Source organism: Pseudophryne corroboree, chromosome 4 (assembly GCF_028390025.1).
Source record: "Pseudophryne corroboree isolate aPseCor3 chromosome 4, aPseCor3.hap2, whole genome shotgun sequence".
NCBI classification, from domain to species: domain Eukaryota; kingdom Metazoa; phylum Chordata; class Amphibia; order Anura; family Myobatrachidae; genus Pseudophryne; species Pseudophryne corroboree.
Genome location: NC_086447.1, coordinates 190,639,952 through 190,654,386, shown reverse-complemented (window position 1 = coordinate 190,654,386; position 14,435 = coordinate 190,639,952).

Genomic DNA, 14,435 nt, shown 5'->3' with positions numbered 1-14,435 from the left:
AAGCTGAACCTTAGTGTGAGGGGTCAACCAGCTGAGGTCACCTGGTAGCAGTTGGTAGGCCCATATTTTTTTGACTGAAATTATGGTAAGCACCTAAAATTTACTCTTGTTTTATTGCAGAGTTTATTCGAATTTTAGCAATTAGCAGTGTTTAGTATTTGGAGAGTGCACCTGCATTTTCTCTTTTGTGGTACAGAACTACAAAGTCTCAGAATGATAGCACATCTCAGTATGTTGAGAATTAGGGTATGCAGTCCAAGCCGTCCCCCTTCCTATAGTCTTAATTTAACCTAATCATGTAGTGATAGAAATAAATAATGCATTAGGAGACAATTAATGCATTATGAGTTTGAAAATGTATTTTAAGAGCTTACCAGTTTGCAATAAGAATACTGTCTACTCTGGAACATTTTATGTACAGTGAGTGTCATTTGTAATATAGTCCAAATTAGTGATGAGCGGGTTCAGTTCCTCGAGATCCGAACCCCCCCGAACTTCACCCATTTTACACGGTTCCGAGGCAGCCTTGGATCTTCCCGCCTTGCTCGGGTTAACCCGAGCGTGCCAGAAACGTCATCATCCTGCTGTCGGATTCTCGCGAGATTCGTATTCTATGTAAGGAGCCGCGCGTCGCCGCCATTTTCACTTGTGCTTTGGAGATGATAGCGAGAGGACGTGGCTGCGTTCTCTCAGTTTCTGTGTTCAGTGTGCTGCAAATATCTGTGCTCAGTGTGCTGCAAATATCTGTGCTCAGTGTGCTGAAAATATCTACGTTCTCTGCCTGAAAAACGCTCCATATCTGTGCTGCATTGTAGTATATAGTAGGAGGACAGTGCAGAATTTTGCTGTGACCATCAGTATATATAGCAGTACGGTACAGTAGTCCATTGCTCTACCTCTGTGTCGTCAAGAATACTATCCATCCATACCTGTGCTGCAATTTAGTTGTGCGCAGTATATAGTAGGAGGACAGTGCAGAATTTTGCTGTGACCACCAGTATATATATAGAAGCACGGTACAGTAGTCCACTGCTCTACCTCTGTGTCGTCAAGTATACTATCCATCCATACCTGTGCTGCATTTTACTTGTGCGCAGTATATAGAATCAGAATCAGAATCAGCTTTATTGGCCAGGTATACTTGCGGAATTTGTCTTCGGTCTGCTATACAACAGCCAAGTAGGTAACAGGTAAGCAGGTGTGTGTGTGTGTGTGTGTGGGGGGGGGGGGGGGAAGTAAAGTTACACAGATAGGTATACCGTAGGGACACAAGTTAGTTACATGTACGTCTAGTCAGTCAATGTTCAGGAGTTCAGCAGGCGGACCGCTTGGGGAAAGAAACTTTTGAGACTTCTGGTGGATCTGGCGGGGACAGAACTGTAACGCCTGCCTGAAGGAAGCAAGTTAAACATGCTGTGGCCGGGGTGTAGCTGGTCTTTTACTATCTTCATTGCCCGCTTTTTAGCTCTGGACAAGTACAGGTCCTGGACTGAGGGAAGGTCGGCCCCGATGATCTTCTCTGCGGTTCTGAACACCTTTTGGAGCCTGCATCTGTCCCTCGCTCTGGCGGAGCTGTACCATACGAGTATCGAGGAGCACAGTACCGACTCCACAATCGCGGAGTAGAAGAGGAGCAAAAGCTTCTGTGGGATGTTGAACTTCCTTAGTTGCCTGAAGAAGAACAACCTCTGCTGCGCTTTCCCAACAGTGGCATCAGCGTTGGACCCCCATTTAAGGTCCCTGGAGATTGTGGTCCCTAGAAACTTGAAGGAGTCCACTAGCGATACCACACTGTCAGCAATCGTTAGCGGAGGTGCACTAGATGACTTCTTCCTGAAGTCCACTATCATCTCGACAGTTTTGAGGGGGTTGAGCTCAAGGTTGTTGTGGATGCACCACTGGGCCAGCCGGTCTACTTCCCGTCTATAGGCCGATTCGTCCCCATCCTTGATGAGGCCGATGACGGTGGTGTCATCGGCGAATTTGATGATCCTTACTGATTGCGCCTCTGAGGTACAGTCATTTGTGTACAGGGAGAAGAGCAGGGGTGAGAGGACACAGCCCTGAGGGGCCCCTGTACTAATGGACCGCGCTTGAGAGGTGAATTCCCCTGCTTTCACCACCTGTGTCCTATCTGTCAGGAGGTCTGTTATCCAGGAACAGGTAGGTTCTGGGACCCCTAGGCGAAGTAATTTGGGGTGGAGGATGCTGGGGACGATTGTATTGAAGGCCGAGCTGAAATCGACAAACAGGACCCTCGCGTAGGTACCGGGAATGTCTAGGTGCTGTAGAATGTAGTGCAGGCCCAGGTTGACTGCATCCTCAACACACCGATTCGAGCGATAGGCGAACTGCAGGGGGTCCAGTTGGGGGCCAGTCACAGTTTTCAGGTGATTCAAAACAAGACGCTCGAACGTTTTCATGACCACAGACGTCAGTGCTATCGGCCTGTAGTCGTTCAGGTTCGTGATAGTGGGTTTCTTGGGGACCGGGACTATAGTAGGCCTTTTGAGGCAGGAAGGGACTTTCTGTAGCTCCAGCGATTTATTGAAGATCTTGGTGAATATGGGGGCGAGCTGACCCGCACATGCTCTTAGGGCAGATGGTGACACTCCATCAGGACCTGGAGCTTTCCTGGTTTTGGCCATTTTGAACAATGCCTCCACCTCTTCTTGGGTGACTTGCAGTGCCTGGGGTTGGCCGTCGGTGTTCGGGACATCGTAGAGGTGATTGTTTGGGTTGCAGGGGACTTCTTTTGGGAACCTGCAATAAAAGTGGTTCAGTTCATCTGCAAGGTCTTGGTGCATGGCGGTGGACTTTGATGTTTTCCTATAGTTGGTTATGGATTGCATTCCTTTCCATACAGATACGGGGTCATTGGTGGAGAGATCGTTTGTCAGCTTGTCCGAGAACCGCTTTTTTGCTAGCCTGATTCCTTTAGTCAGAGAGTTCCTAGTACGGTTGTATAGTGTTCTGTCACCGCTGCTATAGGCCTCCTCTTTGGCTCGACGAAGTTGCCTGAGCTGGGCATTGAACCAGGGCTTGTTGTTGTTGTAAATGCGGTAAGTCTTGGTAGGTACACACATGTCCTCACAGTAGCTGATGTAGGATGTGACAGTGTCTGTCAAGTCATTCAGGTCGGTTGCCGAGGCTTCAAAGACCCCCCATTCCGTGCAGTCAAAGCAGATCTGGAGCTTCATCTTGGCCTCATTGGTCCATTTCATAACAGTCTTAACGACAGGCTTAACTGCTCTCAGCTTCTGTGTATAGGTAGGGAGTAGGGGGACGAGGCAGTGGTCAGATAGGCCGAGTGCAGCACGTGGGATAGACCGGAAGGCAGACTTGAGGGTAGTGTAGCAGTGATCAAGGGTGCGCCCTTCTCTAGTGGGACACGTGACAGTTGTTTGTACTTAGGTAGCTCCTTGCTCAGGTTAGTTCTGTTGAAGTCACCCAGTACTATAAGCAGAGAGTCTGGGTGTTTTTGTTCTATGTCGGATATACATATGGCCAGGTGGTGCAGGGCTTCGTTCGCGCAGGCGAGGGGGGGGATGTACACTCCCACAAGGACAATTGAGGCAAATTCCGGGGGGGGGAATAGAAGGGGTTGCAGTTGATACTTAGCATCTCCAGGTGAGGGCTGCATGATTTGCCTATGATCGTGACATTGGTGCACCATCCGTCGTTGATGTAGAAGCAGATGCCACCACCCTTCGTTTTTCCTGAGAGAACCTTGGAGCGATCGGCCCTGAAGAGACTGAAGCCCGGCAGAGACATCGGGTTGTCCACAATATGGTCGTCCAGCCACGTCTCCGTAAAGCAGAGGACGGATGACCCTGTAATGCCTGACCCTGCGCTGCCCAGAAGGAGGGACAATTCGTCGAACTTGTTTGCCAGTGAGCGCACATTCGAAAGCAGGATCGCGGGAAGTGCAGACCTGTGCCCTCGCCGCCGCCACCTCACTAGGGCGCCTGCGCGACAGCCTCTCCTCTGAGTCCAGGTCCTTCTACTAGGGCCGACATGAGGGCCTCCGTCATTCCCTTTCCGGGGCCGGTGATCCATCTGCCAGTCGCCACCTGGGATGCGGGGGCGCGCGGCCGCTCGGTCATCCACTTCGGTGTCCACAACGTCTGCATCCTTGCCACACAGGGCAGCAAGGGCAGCGAGGGCTGCAAGGGCCGCTGACCTGCCCGCCGACGGGCCCGAACTTGTGGTAAGCACCTCGGGAGCGCTCCAACTTAGGAGGGCTTCCCTGCTGTATTTGGTCACCGGTGGGGTAGACAAGGGCAAGGGAAAACAAGGGGAAACAGGTATTTTGGCTGAGCTGCGTAGCTCCGAGGCAGCCATCTGCGGCGCCATCTTAGATTGTAATCGCTATAATCGTTGTTGCTGTAACCTATTGCTGCTCCTTAATACAATGGGTATATTTGAAACAAGTGATACTGTAAATAAAAAAAAATAGCTGCTTTTTCTGTTGCTGATTTAGTCAAAAGCAGACTTGTGGAGAGGTGTTAGAATCCAATTCCTGTTGTGTAGGTGTGAAAGATCTCAGTGTGAGAGGCCTTTGAAGTAAATTTCTTGTCGGGGTAGTGATAACATGTGTCCTTTGGAATGGCTCTTGCAAATTGAAGTGAGCAGTGACCCTTCAGTGATTCAGAGCCTGAATATGCTGTATATTAGTTGATTAATGCAAGAAGTCAGTTATTTTTTGCTCAGAGAACAGAGGTGAATGATATAGTAGGAGGACAGTGCAGAATTTTGCTTTGACCACCAGTATATATATATATATATATATATATAGCAGTACGGTACAGTAGTCCACTGCTCTACCTCTGTGTCGTCAAGTATACTATCCATCCATACCTGTGCTGCATTTTAGTTGTGCGCAGTATATAGTAGGAGTACAGTGCAGTATTTTGCTGTGACCACCAGTATATCTATAGCAGTACGGTACAGTAGTCCACTGCTTTACCTCTGTGTCATCAAGTATACTATCCATCCATGCCTGTGCTGCATTTTACTTGTGCGCAGTATATAGTAGGAGGACAGTGCAGAATTTTGCTGTGACCACCAGTATATATATAGCAGTACGGTACAGTAGTCCACTGCTATACCTCTGTGTCGTCAAGTATACTATCCATCCATACCTGTGCTGCATTTTAGTTGTGCGCAGTATATAGTAGGAGGACAGTGCAGCATTTTGCTGTGACCACCAGTATATACATAGCAGTACGGTACAGTAGGCCATTGCTATTCATATATATTACTGGCATATAATTCCACACATTAAAAAATGGAGAACAAAAATGTGGAGGGTAAAATAGGGAAAGATCAAGATCCACTTCCACCTCGTGCTGAAGCTGCTGCCACTAGTCATGGCTGAGACGATGAAATGCCATCAACGTCGTCTGCCAAGGCCAATGCCCAATGTCATAGTAGAGAGCATGTAAAATTCAAAAAACAAAAGTTCAGTAAAATGACCCAAAAATCAAAATTAAAAGCGTCTGATGAGAAGCGTAAACTTGCCAATATGCCATTTACGACACGGAGTGGCAAGGAACGGCTGAGGCCCTGTCCTATGTTCATGGCTAGTGGTTCAGCTTCACATGAGGATGGAAGCACTCATCCTCCAGCTAGAAAAATGAAAAGACTTAAGCTGGCAAAAGCACAGCAAAGAACTGTACGTTCTTCTAAATCACAAATCCCCAAGGAGAGTCCAATTGTGTAGGTTGCGATGCCTGACCTTCCCAACACTGGACGGTAAGAGGTGGCGCCTTCCACCATTTGCACGCCCCCTGCAAGTGCTGGAAGGAGCACCCGCAGTCCAGTTCCTGATAGTCAAATTGAAGATGTCACTGTTGAAGTACACCAGGATGAGGATATGGGTGTTGCTGGCGCTGGGGAGGAAATTGACAAGGAGGATTCTGATGGTGAGGTGGTTTGTTAAATGTCAGGCACCCGGGGAGACACCTGTTGTCCGTGGGACGAATATGGCCATTGACATGCCTGGTCAAATTACAAAAAAAAATCACCTCTTCAGTGTGGGATTATTTTAACAGAAATGCGGACAACAGGTGTCAAGCTGTGTGTTGCCTTTGTCAAGCTGTAATAAGTAGGGGTAAGGACGTTAACCACCTAGGAACATCCTCCCTTATACGTCACCTGGAGCGCATTCATCAGAAGTCATTGACAAGTTCAAAAACTTTGGGTGACAGCAGAAGCAGTCCACTGACAACTAAATCCCTTCCTCTTGTAACAAAGCTCCTGCAAACCACACCACCAACTCCCTCAGTGTCAATTTCCTCCTTAGACAGGAAAGCCAATAGTCCTGCAGGCCATGTCACTGGCAAGTCTGACGAGTCCTCTCCTGCCTGGGATTCCTCCGATGCATCCTTGAGTGTAACGCCTACTGCTGCTGGTGCTGCTGTTGGTGCTGCTGGGAGTCGATCGTCATCCCAGAGGGGAAGTCGTAAGACCACTTGTACTACTTCCAGTAAGCAATTGACTGTCCAACAGTCCTTTGCGAGGAAGATGAAATATCACAGCAGTCATCCTGCTGCAAAGCAGATAACTCAGGCCTTGGCAGCCTGGGTGGTGTTAAACGTGTGTCCGGTATCCACCATTATTTCACAGGGAATTAGAGAATTTATTGAGTTAGTGTGTCCCCGGTACCAAATACCATCTAGGTTCCACTTCTCTAGGCAGGCGACACCGAGAATATACACAGACCTCAGAAAAAGAGTCACCAGTGTCCTAAAAAATGCAGTTGTACCCAATGTCCACTTAACCACGGACATGTGGACAAGTGGACAAGTGGAGCAGGGCAGACTCAGGACTATATGACTGTGACAGCCCACTGGGTAGATGTATTGCCTCCCGCAGCAAGAACAGCAGCGGCGGCACCAGTAGCAGCATCTCGCAAATGCCAACTCGTTCCTAGGCAGGCTACGCTTTGTATCCCCGCTTTCCATAAGAGGCACACAGCTGACAACCTCTTACGGAAACTGAGGAACATCATTGCACAATGGCTTACCCCAATTGGACTCTCCTAGGGATTTGTGACATCGGACAACGCCACCAATATTGTGCGTGCATTACATGTGGGCAAATTCTAGCACGTCCCATGTTTTGCACATACATTGAATTTGGTGGTGCAGAATTATTTAAAAAACGACAGGGGCGTGCTAGAGATGCTGTTGGTGGCCCGAAGAATTGCGTGCCGAAGACTGGAGCACCAGCAAACACTCCTGAACCTGCCCCGCCATCAGCTGAAGCAAGAGGTGGTAACGAGGTGGAATTCAACCCTCTATATGCTTCAGAGGATGGAGGAGCAGCAAAAGGCCATTCAAGCCTATACATCTGCCTACGATATAGGCAAAGGAGGGGGAATGCACCTGACTCAAGCGCAGTGGAGAATGATTTCAACGTTGTGCAAGGTTCTGCAACACTTTGAACTTGCCACACGTGAAGTCAGTTCAGACACTGCCAGCCTGAGTCAGGTCATTCCCCTCATCAGGCTTTTGCAGAAGAAGCTGGAGACATTGAAGGAGGAGCTAAAACAGAGCGACTCCGCTAGGCATGTGGGACTTGTGGATGGAGCCCGTAATTCGCTTAACCAGGATTCACGGGTGGTCAATCTGTTGAAATCAGAGCACTACATTTTGGCCACCGTGCTCGATCCTAGATTTAAAACCTACGTTGTATCTCTTTCCGGCAGACAGACCTGCAGAGGTTCAAAGACCTGCTGGTGAGAAAATTGTCAAATCAAGCGGAACGTGACCCGTCAACAGCTCCTCCTTCACATTCTCCCGCAACTGGGGCTGCGAGGAAAAGGCTAAGAATTCTGAGCCCACCCGCTGGCGGTGATGCAGGGCATTCTGGAGCGAGTGTTGACATCTGGTCCGGACTGAAGGACCTGCCAACGATTATAGACATGTCGTCTACTGTCACTGCATATGATTCTGTCACCATTGAAAGAATGGTGGAGGATTATATGAGTGACCGCATCCAAGTAGGCACGTCAGACAGTCCGTACGTATACTGGCAGGAAAAAGAGGGAATTTGGAGGCCCTGGCACAAACTGGCTATATTTTACCTAAGTTGCCACCCCTCCAGTGTGTACTCCGCAAGAGTGTTTAGTGCAGCCGCTCACCATGTCAGCAATCGGCGTACGAGGTTACTTCCAGAAAATGTGGAGAAGATGATGTTCATCAAAATAAATTATAATCAATTCCTCCGTGGAGACATTCACCAGCAATTGCCTCCAGAAAGTACACAGGGACCTGAGATGGTGGATTCCAGTGGGGACAAATTAATAATCTGTGAGGAGGGGGATGTACACAGTGAAAGGGGTGATGAATCTGTAGAGTCAGTTTGTGCAAGGAGAGATTGATTGCTTCTTTTTTGGTGGGGGCCCAAACCAACCAGTCATTTCAGTCACAGTCGTGTGGCAGACCCTGTCGCTGAAATGATGGGTTTGTTAAAGTGTGCATGTACTGTTTATACAACATAAGGGTGGGTGGGAGGGCCCAAGGACAATTCCATCTTGCACCTCTTTTTTCTTTCATTTATCTTTGCATCATGTGCTGTTTGGGGATTATTTTTTGAAGTGCCATCCTGTCTGACACTGCAGTGCCACTCCTAGATGGGCCAGGTGTTTGTGTCGGCCACTTGAGTCGCTTAGCTTAGCCATCCAGTGACCTTGGTGCACCTCTTTTTTTCTTTGCATCATGTGCTGTTTGAGGACTATTTTTTGAAGTGCCATCCTGTCTGACACTGCAGTGCCACTCCTAGATGGGCCAGGTGTTTGTGTCGGCCACTTGGATCGCTTAGCTTAGCCATCCAGCGACCTCGGTGCAAATTTTAGGACTAAAAATAATATTGTGAGATGTGAGGTTTTTTTCTTTGCATCATGTGCTGTTTGGGGACTATTTTTGAAATCTGCCATCCTGTCTGACACTGCAGTGCCACTCCTAGATGGGCCAGGTGTTTGTGTCGGCCACTTGGGTCGCTTAGCTTAGTCATCCAGCGACCTCGGTGCAAATTTTAGGACTAAAAATAATATTGTGAGGTGTGAGGTGTTCAGAATAGACTGGAAATGAGTGGAAATTATGGTTATTGAGGTTAATAATACTATGGGATCAAAATTACCCCCAAATTCTATGATTTAAGCTGTTTTTGAGGGGTTTTTGTAAAAAAAAAAACACCCGAATCCAAAACACACCCGAATCCGACAAAAAATTTTCAGGGAGGTTTTGCCAAAATGCGTCCAAATCCAAAACACGGCCGCGGAACCGAATCCTAAACCAAAACACAAAACCCGAAAAATTTCCGGTGCACATCACTAGTCCAAATTCAAAGCAGCAATTTTGTCTAGTTTATTCTAAGCTCACACAAAATGAGGCAACAGGCAGATTCACATTCAGTAAACACCTTGTCCATCACTGGGAAGGGGTGGAGCCCTCTTATATACAGTACATTTTATATATTATACTAATTGAAAGCAAATATGTGCAAAATAATGGAAAAATCATCATTATTTTCCCCTTTGTGTTTGTTTGTTTGTTTGTTTGTCCTTGTATTTAACTATGCCAAATATTGATGGGATAATAAAATATATATATTAAATTCTGTGTGTAAATCAGCAAAGAATAGTAAAATGAATGAAATGACAGGAGCTAGGACATCATTATGTATAGAAAACAGATCATGTACACAAATGGTAAATTAGCTTCTCCTGTGGCTGACAGTAGTATATTGTGTGTACTAACAAGTTCTACATTATTTCATGTAGCTGTGAATACATTTTCAGCACAATGTAATGTTCCTGCTGGTCACATTGATGTGCATGTGAAAAATCCCTGGTCATGAAGGTAAATAGACATTATGCTGAAACAAATGACATTCAAAAAGCAATATGCTTCTTGCTGAGAAATAAAAGGCACTCACATGTGTAAGCTGAGTTTTCAGCTATTGGCCCTCATTCGGAGTTGTTCGCTCGCTAGCTGCTTTTAACAGCATTGCAAACGCTAGGCCACCGCCCTCTGGGAGTGTATCTTAGCTTAGCAGAATAGCAAACGAAAGATTAGCAGAACTGCTACTAAATAATTCTTTGCAGTTTCTGAGTAGCTCCAGACCTACTCCTAGATTGTGATCACCTCAGCCCGTTTAGTTCCTGGTTTGACGTCACAAACATGCACTGAGTTCGGCCAGCCACTCCTGCGTTTTTACCTGGCACGCCTGCGTTTTTTAGCACACTCCCGGAAAACAGCCAGTTACCTCCCAGAAACTCCCCTTTCCTGCCAATCACTCACCGATCAGCACAGCGACTGAAAAGCGTCGCTCAGACCTGTGTAAAATTGCTTCGTTTGATGTTAAAATACTTAGCTCATGCGCGATGCGTACCATGCGCATGCGCATTTTCCACCTAATTGCTGCGTTGCGAAAAATGGCAACGAGCGAACAACTCGGAATGACCACCATTGTGTGAATAAAACAGGAAGGATATCTACCATGCTGATGGTAGTCTGTTCACTTGGGGCCCTTTATGACAATATCTACAGAGATATTTAAGTTGCTTCGTAAAAGCAGTAAGTTCAGCATTTATTACTCCAAACATTAAAATAAATGGCAATGAACTAAGGCCCAGATTATAAAGCCTTGGAGAGTGATAAAGTCGCTGGTGATAAAGTACCAACCAATCAGCTCCTAACTGTCATTTTTCAAACACAGCATGCAACATGGCAGTTAGGAGCTGATTGGTTTGTACTTTATCACCATGCTATTTATCACTCTCTAAGGGTTGATGAATGGGGACCTGAATGTCCTCATTATATACATACAGGCGATGCCATGCACATGTTCTGTATAGTAATTAATCAAAGAGCCAAGGTAGGTTGCCAACCCTGGGGCTTGTGGAAAATATGGGTGCATGCTACTGACTTTTAACATTTACTTTTGCTTTAAGCAGCATTGGTCACATATTACTACAGATACAGAATCTGAACTTCAATAAGAGCTACTGTATGTCACATAATGCTGCTTTTTTTAGATGTTATTTCTAACCTTACTGTGGGACGTTATTGTTGTTTGATTTATGCCACTGACCATGTGTCTGTTTTCATACTTGGCTGCCTATTTAAGTCATTTTTAATGTAACCCCATTATGTATTAATTTTTTATGGCATCAGCCAATGCAGCCTTGGCGCTTCAACATTGCTCAGTTCTTCCTATCCCTCTCCTGTAATGGCCACTTGCACCTGTGAAGTAACCCTGCTAGGTGTCCCTGCTTGTATTTCTTGATACATTTACTAGATACTGTACATATATTTTTTTATTGCCGTGTTACCTGGCAATATATAGTTCTTTTTACCAGGGGCAGATTTAGGGGTGAGGGTGCCCACAGGCACAACAGTAACTGCCACGCCCCCCCCCCCCCCCCCCCCCAATTTTTTTATAATTAGCATTTATTGGTTATAAGTCATCAATTGATTATAGCAAATTTACTAGATACAAAAAGGAGCCATTAACTATGACAATTTTTTTAATTATAATTACAGCATGTATACATATTTACTAAGTAGGACAGCTTACATGGGCTTACCCATTTACACTACATTCAAGATGTCATATGGTACAGTACAGTGGAAATATTTTTGCAGTTACTGGTACATTTCAGGCTGACAGTAACACAAGCATTCAGGTGCTGCCCCTCCAAAAGTGCCACCCCTAGGCATGTGCCTAATGGGAAATTCACCACTGCTTTATACCCTATCCCAGAGGTACTCAAACGTGGTCCTCAATTCACATCAGCAGTCCAGGTTATAAGTTTGCTTGGCAATAGGTGACTTAATTAGCACCTCAGTTAATTTGATCATCTGTGCTGAGCCATGGATATACCTAAAACCTGGACTATTGGGGTGCCTTGAGGACCGCATTTGAGAACCCCTGCCCTATCCTATGATTTATTCATCGCTAACTCCTTCAGTCTTGGCACTATCACAGAAACCTATCTCATACTAACACCACCTCTCCAAATGCTCTATCCTATAGGTACCCATACTCCCTGAGAAAATTGTCATCATGGGGTGGCAGGGTCAGGGCCATCTTATTCCACAGCTCCATGTCATGACTCCAGAACCAACTGACTCCTTCTTCTCCTTTGAGGTCCCCTCGAGTTGTTGTTATTATTGTTATTGCTACTTGAAAAACGAGCCATGTAATTACTATTAAAAGGATTTAAATTAGGTTAGCATAATGTGTGGCTGGTTTCATTCTAGAGCTGACTGAACTGGTGTAGATCCTTAGTGGAGGGTTCAGATCCAAGCGAGGTTGGCACTTCATAATACTGGATGGCTCTACAGGTACAAATTCACAAACCACAGCTCCACCATCAAAACACTGCAAGAACAGCCCAGAGCCAGGTGGCATCTATGGCTCTTTATTAGAAAAATATATTTATATACTTACCTATTACCTTCCTAACTCTAAGCCTTTGTAAAGATAATACAGTAGGTGTACAGGGAGCCCAGTTTTATTACAGCAACCCCACCTTATGAGCAAGATTCTCCTAAATAGAATAACATTGAAGTACCTTAGAGAGTTCTTCTTTCTGATAAGAAGAGAGTTGGAAGAATCATTCTCCAGCACAACTACTGATTCACCTGGCTAATTAAATATATCTTACAAAACTATCAACTTACAGCATGCATTTTATAATTATCTTGGGCACATTAACCCCGTAAGGAGTACAGGGACATTCATATACTAAAAACCAAACAGAACTCTAGTGCTTCAGGAGTAGCAAAAAATTAATTTAATACACTGGGCCAGTGGTTCTCAAACTGTGTGCCTAGGCACCCTGGGGTGCCTCAGGGCACTTGCAGGTGTGCCTTGGATTGGTGGTCCAGGACCAATTTAAATTAATTATGGTCAATGTAATAAAACTAGTTCTGGTGGCTGTCAATCATAAAATATGTGAACAAACGGAAGCTAATCTTGTCCATCACCACACAACTGACCCTAAGGATGACAAACACAGTTTACCCAATTTAATATTTATTTCTAAATTTCTCACTAAGAAACTTTTGGCCTGGGGGTGCCATGAAAAAAATTCTGATACTGTAGGGCACTGTGATTCAAAAAGCTTTGGGTACCACTGCACTAGGCAAAGAAAGATTTCATGCTGTCATTAGTTCAGTACTTTTAACATCAGATTATTAATAAATGCTGGATTTAGACATAGCACATAACCATACAATATCTGCTCCAGATTTAAGTAAATAATTCCTTTCTACAATTGATTCAAAGGATTAAACTACTGGTAACAGTAATTCTGAAAATACACAGATACTTTATTAAAGTACATTGTCCATGTCTAAGTAATAAGTATTGATACCATTTTGCAACAATTGAATAACATGAAAGCTTGCAGAGGTAATAACATGAGAAGTCCACAGAACATAGGGAAAAGTCCCCAGTAATAAATGGATTCACAATGCACTTAACTAAACAGTGATGCTTGATATAGACACAAGGCTCAGTAGAAGATCAGCAATGCTTAACTAGGTAATCCTTAAGAGCACGGACAGGCAGAGCATGGAGCTGAAGAAAGACGGGTACAGGTAAACCAGGCTTCCATCAAGAATTATGGGGGTAATTCAGATCTGATCGCTGTTCAATGCGCACGCAAGTGGCGTTTGCACATGTGCGAATGCAACGCAAGAGTGCGCTCATGCAGAAAAACACGCCCACCACGCACGAGAGCACAAAAATGTGCAGAAGAACACAAAAGAGGTGTGTACTATTTTGCTTTGCATGGAAACAATGCATTCGCAAGGTTGCTATTCGCATCGCTAGCAACATGGAGATTTTCATGCATGTGCGTTGCATTCGCTAGTTTGCAAATAAACGCACAATGGATTTTTTAATAAAAATACTTTAAAAAACAATTACACTAAGGAATCGTAATGTGATTGAACAATTAAGTGATCAAACACTGCTAAATGAAGAGTTTGTCAACCTAATTGTCCAATAACATTCAGCAACTAAGGCAACAAACATATCAGTTTAATATATTTGTTGTCCTATTTGCACAATTCCCTGCACTTATTAAAATGTAAATTTGTTTTGACTAAAACAAGAAAGGTTGAATATGTTATTTATTATGATTTTGACTAAGCAGTGAATGTATGACATAAATTATATACTCATTATGTTCTGTTGCTTATATGATTAATCTTTTTGTAAGCGTTTAAAAGGGGAGTGATAAAGTAGCAAACAATTTGTTCCTAACTGCCATGTCACAGGCTGTGTTTGTAAAATGACAGTTAGGTTTGTGTGTTCGCAGGGCCGGCGCTACCACTAGGCAGCTTTAGGCAGCTGCCTATGGGCGGCGACCACTAGAGGGCGGCACCGCACAGTGAATTAAAGGGAACACT